Source organism: Triticum urartu, chromosome 2, assembly GCF_003073215.2.
Source record: "Triticum urartu cultivar G1812 chromosome 2, Tu2.1, whole genome shotgun sequence".
Lineage (NCBI taxonomy): Eukaryota > Viridiplantae > Streptophyta > Magnoliopsida > Poales > Poaceae > Triticum > Triticum urartu.
In genome coordinates, this window is record NC_053023.1 from 128,307,023 (window position 1) to 128,315,362 (window position 8,340).

An 8,340-nucleotide genomic window follows, 5' to 3' on the forward strand; every position below is an offset into this window, starting at 1 on the left:
CATCTTCATGCATCATACTGTTGCATATGGTTGTTTATTGATTGCCGGCACCGTTCCCTCTCGATAGGTTCTGCTCCGGAAGGTGTCCCGAGTACCTGTCTGAGGAGCAGTGTTTCTTTGTGGATCTATCAGGCAAGCAAACCCCCTTGAGCATCTCGATAAATCCCACTCTCTCGCTCCTGCTCCTTTTACTGCATCAGGACAACAACGATTCAAAACTGCTACTTTCTGCTGCGGTAGCTGAAACCATTCCTCTGCATGACCTGTCATTGCCACAGTAAATAGTTGAAACCCACTAGCATGAGTAGGAGTTGCTTGAGCCTTGATGTGCCTGCTCATCCATGCTTGTTTTTCTTATGCCAGCTATGCTTAGAATTGTGTCAGGTCTGATTCATCGGGAATGAATCGGAGTGGTGAACATGTCCTACCGGTAAAGGCTAAGTGTGTGAACACGTTTTGGTAGAGGTAGCGATGAGAGGCCATGTAGGAGTACATGGTGGGTTGTCTCATTGGAACCGTCCTTAAGCACTGAGTTCTGTGTATGTTATCCAAGTCCAGTTACTACCACACATTGGGTTCCGGTTATCCGGCCCCTCTCGGCTTATTAATCCACTTGATCTCTGTCCAGGAGTTGCAACTAGTTTCTGGCGTTTGTAGGTAGTGCTACTTGTCTACCAGGTGGTGTCCGACGGGACGGGCTTGGGACAGACTAGGCACCGTGGCACGGTGTACCAAGTGGCACCCGGATGGTGGGCTTGGGAACCCTGCACACATCGTTTGGGGCCGTGAGCGACACCCCGGCCGGATCTCCTTGTGGATGGAACCCGAATAGGCGATAAACCTGGACGAGAGACTTGTGTGGTTAGTCAGGTCGTGGCCGACACCCTCGCCCGGCTTCCGCTTGAAGGTTGCCGAGGTACATGACGTGTACAGGGCTATAAGTGGCGAGAGCGTGTGTGACGAAGTACACCCCTGCAGGGTCAATATTATCTATTCGAATAGCCGTTTTCCTCGGATATGGAAACTTGGAGGACTTATGTAGTACATAGACAACTTGAAGTGGATACTCTAAAATCCGCAAGATAAGCGTGAGTGCTATGGATGGCCTTCTCATAGGGAGACGGGAATGGATCCATAGTGGAGTATTGATATGGTGAATATGTGGACTCGTGTGCGTCTTCTCACCCCAAAGAAATTTCTGATACTCGTAGTATAGGCTAGCCACTGAGTCAAAGCTGGCTTGCTGCTGTTAACTCCACCACCCCCTTTGTTGATAATGTTGCATATGTAGATAGTTCTGATGTAAGACTTGCTGAGTACCTTTGTACTCACGTTTGCTTATTTATGTTTTGCAGCTGGTTACGCTAGTGACTTCGACGAGTAGCTTGTATCCCAGCTACGATCTTGTACCCTTGGGAGGGTCGTGTTTAGTCAGGCTTCTTAGTCTTTTCCTTTTGTAGTTGTCTGTACTCAGACATGTAATGCTTCCGTTGCTTGTATGCTCTGAATGATGGGTCATGAGACCCTTGTTTGTATTGATTGCTATGTGGCTCTTCTGGGCCTTTATCTATATGAGTTTGAGTTATGTTGTGATGCCATGATGTACAGCACATACTTGCATGTTATGCGTACGTGTAACGTGTATTGCTACGTGTGGGATCCGACAACCTAGTTGTTTACCTCTGGTAGCCTCTCTTATGGGGAAATGTAGTCTTGTGCTTCCAGGAGCCATTGTAGTCCGCTATAGCCCGGTTCACCGGAGTCCTGCTAGCCCAGCACTACTGCTCCGGAACACTTGACTGGCCGGCATGTGAATCACTTCGTTCCTGTGTCTGTCCCTTTGGGAAATGTCACGCGGTGACATCCGGAGTCCTGCCTAGCCTGCTACAGCCCGGGTTCCCGGAGTCCTGTTAGCCCAGTGCTACAGCCCGGATTCATACGCTGTTGACCGACATGCTCGTGGTTGATTCAGGTATGCCTGTCCCTGTAAGTTAGTGCCACTTTGGGTTCACGACTAGTCATGTCGGCCTGGGTTCTCTGTCATATGGATGCTAGCGACACTATCATATACGTGAGCCAAAAAGCGCAAACGGTCCCGGGCCAGGTAAGGTGGCACCCATGGGAATACCGTGCGTGAGGCCGCAAAGTGATATGAAGTGTTACATGCTAGATCGGTGTGACTTAGGATCGGGGTCCCGACAGCGTTGGTATCAGAGCCTGACTGACTGTAGGATTACCAAGCCAACTGGTCGAAGTTGAGTCTAGAAATGCTTTTGTTATATAAGGGAATTGATTGTGGAAGGGAACGTAAGGCTCTTTTACTCCTTTACCTCATGTCATTCTTCTGAGTCAGCCTTTTCTTTTCTACGAGGGTTAAGGCCTAGGCTTCTCCCCTATCTCTCAGGATGACGTGTTACTAAACCGTAAAGTCTTAGGATTGTTGGGTTGTGTCACCGTATAGTTCTACTACTTCCGTGTGTCCTCAGTTTGACCCAGAACCTTGATATTATGATGCTGATTGATCATGCTATTCCTTTGATGAATGTCTCAAAATCCTTTTGAGCATTTACAGCCGTTATGCTGCCGAAATTGTCCTAGGATTTCAACAGTTTCTAATGCTTTTGCATTACATTTCGCATCCTTATGTCGATGCTAATTCCATCCTTGTTTCCATGGATCCTGTGCCAGGATGTCGTCTGCTAACCAAGGTTCAGTTGCTCATAGCAAGAATCACGGAGATGGTAGGGACGAGGATCCTCCTGACCAGCCTTTGATGACAGAGTTCTTGTTAACGTCCGAGAGGAACAAGCGTGAGACTAACCGCTTGCTGGCACAGATTGAGCAGAACACCGCACATCAGCGTAAGAAGTTGGTTTCCATCACTGACTTCATTGGTCTGAAACCACCCACCTTCCATCATTCCATTGAGCCACTCGATGCAGATGACTGGCTCCGAAGCATCACTCACAAGTTGCTTTCCGCGAACATGGCTGAAGGTGACAAGGTCACCTATGCTACCTATCACCTGGAAGGTCCTGCTAGTATTTGGTGGCAGAGCTATGAGGCTATGCTTCCAGCTGGTCAGAGTCCTACCTGGAGGGATTTCACCGAGGCTTTTCGTGAGCACCACATTCCTCAGGCTCTCATTGACTGCAAGAGGGAAGAGTTCTGTAGTTTTACCCAGGGTAAGCTTCCTGTTGATGCTTACAGTAGAGAGTTTGGAAACCTCGCCCGCTATGCTACAGAAGAAGTGTCCATGGACGCTAAGAAGCAGGCTAGGTTCCGAAAGGGTCTCAACCCTAAGTTGCATCGTGATCTCCACCTCCATCATTGTGATACTTTCCAGGCTCTTGTGAACAAGGCCATTAATGCAGAGACCGCTCAACTCACTTACAAGGAGTCTCGAAAGCACAACCGTGATCTGGGTTCTTCCTCCCGCTCTGGCTCTCAGAAGCGACGGATTTGGATTCCGAACTCGGCTCTTCCACCTGGATATGCACCGAGGCCATCCGATGTGGTGCCTCACCCAACTCAGCAACGTGCTCCACCCAGGCCTATTAGTGGACCACTTGCCAATGTAGGTCCACGTCCTACCTCAGGAACTTGCTTCACCTGCAGAGAACCGGGACACTATGCACGTGACTGCCCTCAGTCCAGTTATGCTCGACCCCAGTCTGAGAGGTCTGTTGGCCGTGAAAAGACATCAGTCAAGATGATCAGTACCAAGCCAGCCTCCATTGAACGAGCATGTGTGCACCATGTCTCAGCTTGAGAAGTTCAAGATGATCCCGACGTCGTATTGGGTACGCTTCTTGTCAATTGTCACCCAGCTTCAGTTTTGTTCGATACTGGAGCATCCCACTCCTTCATATCCGAAGGTTACGCTTGGTTGCACGACATGTCATTTTGTGATATGCCGACTCCACTAATAATCCAGACTCCTGGTTCCAGATGGCAAACCTCCAAGGTAAGCCATGGTAATGAAATCCTTGTTGATAGACTGGTTTTCCTTGCTTCTTTGATATCTCTCAAGTCCGCAGATATTAACATCATCTTGGGTATGGACTGGATGACAGCTCATCATGCCAAGATCGATTGTTACACTAGATCTGTTCAACTTACACATCCATCTGGCAAAATAGTCACTGTCTCTACTAGAGTTGCAAGGCGCCAACTCTATTCTCTTAATGCCAGCCCTCTTCCAGACCTTGAAGATATTCCGGTAGTCCGTGACTTCCCGGATGTCTTTCCAGAAGAACTGCCAGGTGTCCCACCTGACAGAGATGTAGAGTTTGTCATAGAACTTATCCCAGGAACTGTTCCAATCTCTAGGAGACCATACAAGATGGCACCTTTGGAGTTAGCCGAGCTTAAGAAACAACTTGATGAGTCCTTGCAACAGGGTTTCATCCGTCCCAGTTCTTCTCCTTGGGCTTGTCCTGTCCTCTTCGTCAAGAAGAAGGATGGTACGGATCGGATGGTTGTAGATTATCGTCCCGTTAATTTGGTCACGATAAAGAACAAGTACCCGCTCCCCAGGATCAACGACCTGTATGATCAGCTCACTGGATCCTCAGTCTTTTCCAAGATGGATTTGAGGTTAGGCTACCACCAAATCAAGATCAGAAACGGGGACATCCCCAAAACGGCCTTTGTCACTCATTATGGTGAATACGAGTACACCGTGATGTCTTTCGGCCTAACCAATGCTCCAGCTACTTTCTCCCGCTTGATGAACTCGATCTTTATGGAGTACTTAGATAAGTTCGTCGTGGTTTATCTCGATGATATCCTTATTTACTCGAAGAACGAGGAAGAGCATGCCGAACATCTTAGGCTTGTGTTAGAAAAACTCCGAGAGCATCGTCTTTATGCCAAGTTCTCCAAGTGTGAATTTTGGTTGCCAGAAGTGACCTATCTAGGCCACGTGATCTCCGGTAAGGGCATTGCTGTCAATCCCGAGAGAGTCAAAGCCGTTCTCGATTGGACTCCACCCGAAACGGTCAAACAAGTTAGGAGTTTCCTTGGTCTAGCCAGTTATTGTCGCCGCTTCGTTGAAAATTTATCCAAAGTGGCCAAACCCCTCACGGAGCTTCTCAAGAAGGATAAAAGGTTTGAGTGGACCCCACAGTGTGAGCACAGTTTTCAGGAACTGAAAAGACGCCTGACTTCTGCGCCCATACTCGTGCCACCGGATTTCACTAAATACTTTTTTATCTATTGCGACGCTTCGCGTCAAGGACTAGGTTGCATTCTTATGCAGGATCGTCATGTGATTGCCTATGCATCTCGACAGTTGCATCCACATGAGGAAAATTATCCTACACATGATCTAGAGCTTGCAGCTGTAGTCTATGCACTTAAGACTTGGCGACATTACCTTCTTGGTAACCATTGCGAAATCTACACTGACCATCAAAGTCTCAAGTATATCTTCACCCAACCGGATCTGAATCTCAGACAGAGACGTTGGTTGGAGTTGATCTCGGATTATGACTTAGGAATCACCTACACCCCAGGCAAAGCCAATGTCATGGCTGATGCTTTGAGTCGTAAATCCTATTGCAACAACCTAATGTTGCAACAATGTCAACCACCCCTCCATGAGGAATTCTGTAAGCTTAACCTTCACATAGCTCCTCATGGTTTCCTTTCTACCTTGGTGGCGAAACCTACCCTTACGGATCAGATCATAGAGGCTCAGAAGCATGATACGGGAATCTCCCGAATCAAGAAGAATATTTCCAAGGGATTTGCCAACTGTTTCTCTATGGATGAACGAGGTGTTGTTTACTTTGGACGTTTGGTGGTTCCCAAATGTCAACAGATGCAGCAACTGATCCTTAAGGAGGCCCATGAATCCCCTCTCACGATTCATCCCGGTAGTACAAAGATGTATCAGGACCTACGCCAGAGGTTCTGGTGGACTAGGATGAAGAGACAAATCGCTCAGTATATTGCCAACTGTGGCATTTGTCGTCGCGTTAAGGCAGAGCACCAGAGACCTGCTGGCACCCTTCAACCTTTAGCTATTCCCGAGTGGAAATGGGACAAAGTTGGTATGGACTTCATCACCGGCTTTCCCAGAACCAAGAAAGGAAATAATGCTATCTCCGTAGTCATTGACCGTCTCTCCAAAGTGGCTCACTTCCTACCTGTTCGAGAGAGTATCACTGCTAGTCAGCTCGCTGACCTATATATCTCCCGAATAGTGTCACTCCATGGTGTTCCACTAGAGATCAATTCAGACCGTGGCAGTCTTTTCACCTCTCATTTCTGGGAAAGTTTCCAGAATGCCATGGGCACCCATCTTTCCTTCAGTACCGCTTTCCACCCTCAGTCAAGTGGTCAGGTGGAAAGGGTCAACCAAATTCTCGAAGACATGCTTAGAGCTTGCGTTATGTCATTCGGTATGGATTGGGAGAAATGTCTTCCTTTCGCCGAGTTTGCTTATAACAATAGCTATCAATCCAGTCTTAAGAAAGCACCCTTCGAAATTCTGTATGGACGAAGATGTCGAACACCTTTAAAGGTCAGAAACCGGTGAAAGAGAATTCTTTGGACCGGATATGATCCAGGAGGCAGAGGAGCAAGTTCGCATCATTCGTGGAAATTTGAAAACAGCCCAATCTCGTCAAAAGAGCCAGTATGACCGTCGTCATAAGGAAGTGGCTTATGAAGTTGGCGACAAGGCTTACCTTCAGGTTACTCCTTTGAAGGGTACCCATCGTTTCGGTACCAAGGGCAAGTTGGCTCCTCGCTACATTGGTCCTTTTCGCATTCTCGCTAAACGAGGAGAGGTTGCCTACCAGTTGGAACTACCCCCACATCTTTCTCGAGTTCATGATGTCTTCCACGTCTCTCAACTCAGGCGTTGCTTCTCGGATCCCATCCGCGGAGTGGACCACGAAACGCTTGATTTTCAAGATAACCTCACTTATCGAGAGTACCCCGTTCGCATTATGGATCAAGCAGAGCGTGTCACTCGACGTCATAACATCAAGTTTCTCAAGGTTCAATGGTCTCATCATTCCGAGAGAGAAGCTACTTGGGAGCGAGAAGATCATCTTCGACTTGAGTACCCCACTTTCTTTCTGCCAACTCCTGAATCTCGGGACGAGATTTCTTTGAGTGGGGGCGAGTTGTCACATCCCTAGTTTTGGTATGATCCTAGGCTTGCTTGTGCATCATGTTTAAATTTCAAATGAAGTTGAAATGGGGAAAGTTGCAAACCCTAGCACCAAAGTTTTTCCAATAGGTTCAATTTTAAAATGGATTTTCAATGAACCCAAAATGCTTTTCAAAAATGTTCATGCCCTTTGGATAATGTTGGGAACAACAACCAGAGGTGATGCACATTTTTGCTACTCATTTGGATTTTTGAATCAATGCATAAATATTTGATTTGGAGCTGTTTAAATTATATAAATATTTTAATGGCTCCAAAAATGTTGGGAATTGGTGGGGGCCTCTGGAATATTATATCTAGATGCCACAATTATTTTCAGCATTTATGGAAATGTTTTAACATTTCTTTTGGATACAAAACAAATGTCAGAAATAGAAAAAAAACAGGAAAGGATTTACCTGACTTACCTGGCGCCCCACCACGGCCCAGCAGTGGCCCAGCCCACCAGGGGCAAGGTTGTCTTCAACCTTGTGCCCACTGGCAGCCAGCGCACGCAGCCGACCGCGCCACCTCCTGCTTCGCCGTGTCGCGCTCCCCGTCAACCCAATCCCGCGCCTGGAGACGCCCCGAAGCCCCTCTCTCCTCTCCCTCTCTCGCAGCTCACTCTCCCTTCCCCGCTCTCTCTCTGTAGCACGCCCGAACGGGTCCGTCGCCACCGTTCGCTGCCACTGTGAGCACCGTGGTCTTCTCGCCCTTCCCCATGTCCAAAAGCTCCGTGACGACGCACAGCTCCTCCATGCGGAAGATCCCGAACCCAGGAGCACCGTGGTGACGCCTTCGAGCTCGTCTTCCACCTCGGGTGCCGCCGATCACCGCCGGCGATTCGCCGCCGTCCGTGCTTCCCCGAGCTCGCTGACCTTCTCTGCGTGATCCTCGTGAGCCCCTGAACCAATTCCCCCTCTCCTTTGTCCTGTACAGCCGCTGTAGTCGTCATATCCGTCGAGCCCGAAGCTCATCACCGCCGGCCATGGCGGCGCCGCCGCGGCCACAGCTGCCGTCGCTCGCGTCCGAGCTCATCAGCGCGCTCAGCGCACCCATAGGAGCACGATGCACTCACCATCTCCTCCCCTAGTGCTCCGTAGCTCCGTTTCCACGATGGCCGAACCACGGCCGCCGCAAACCTCGTCGCCGGCGTCGATTCCGGCGACCAT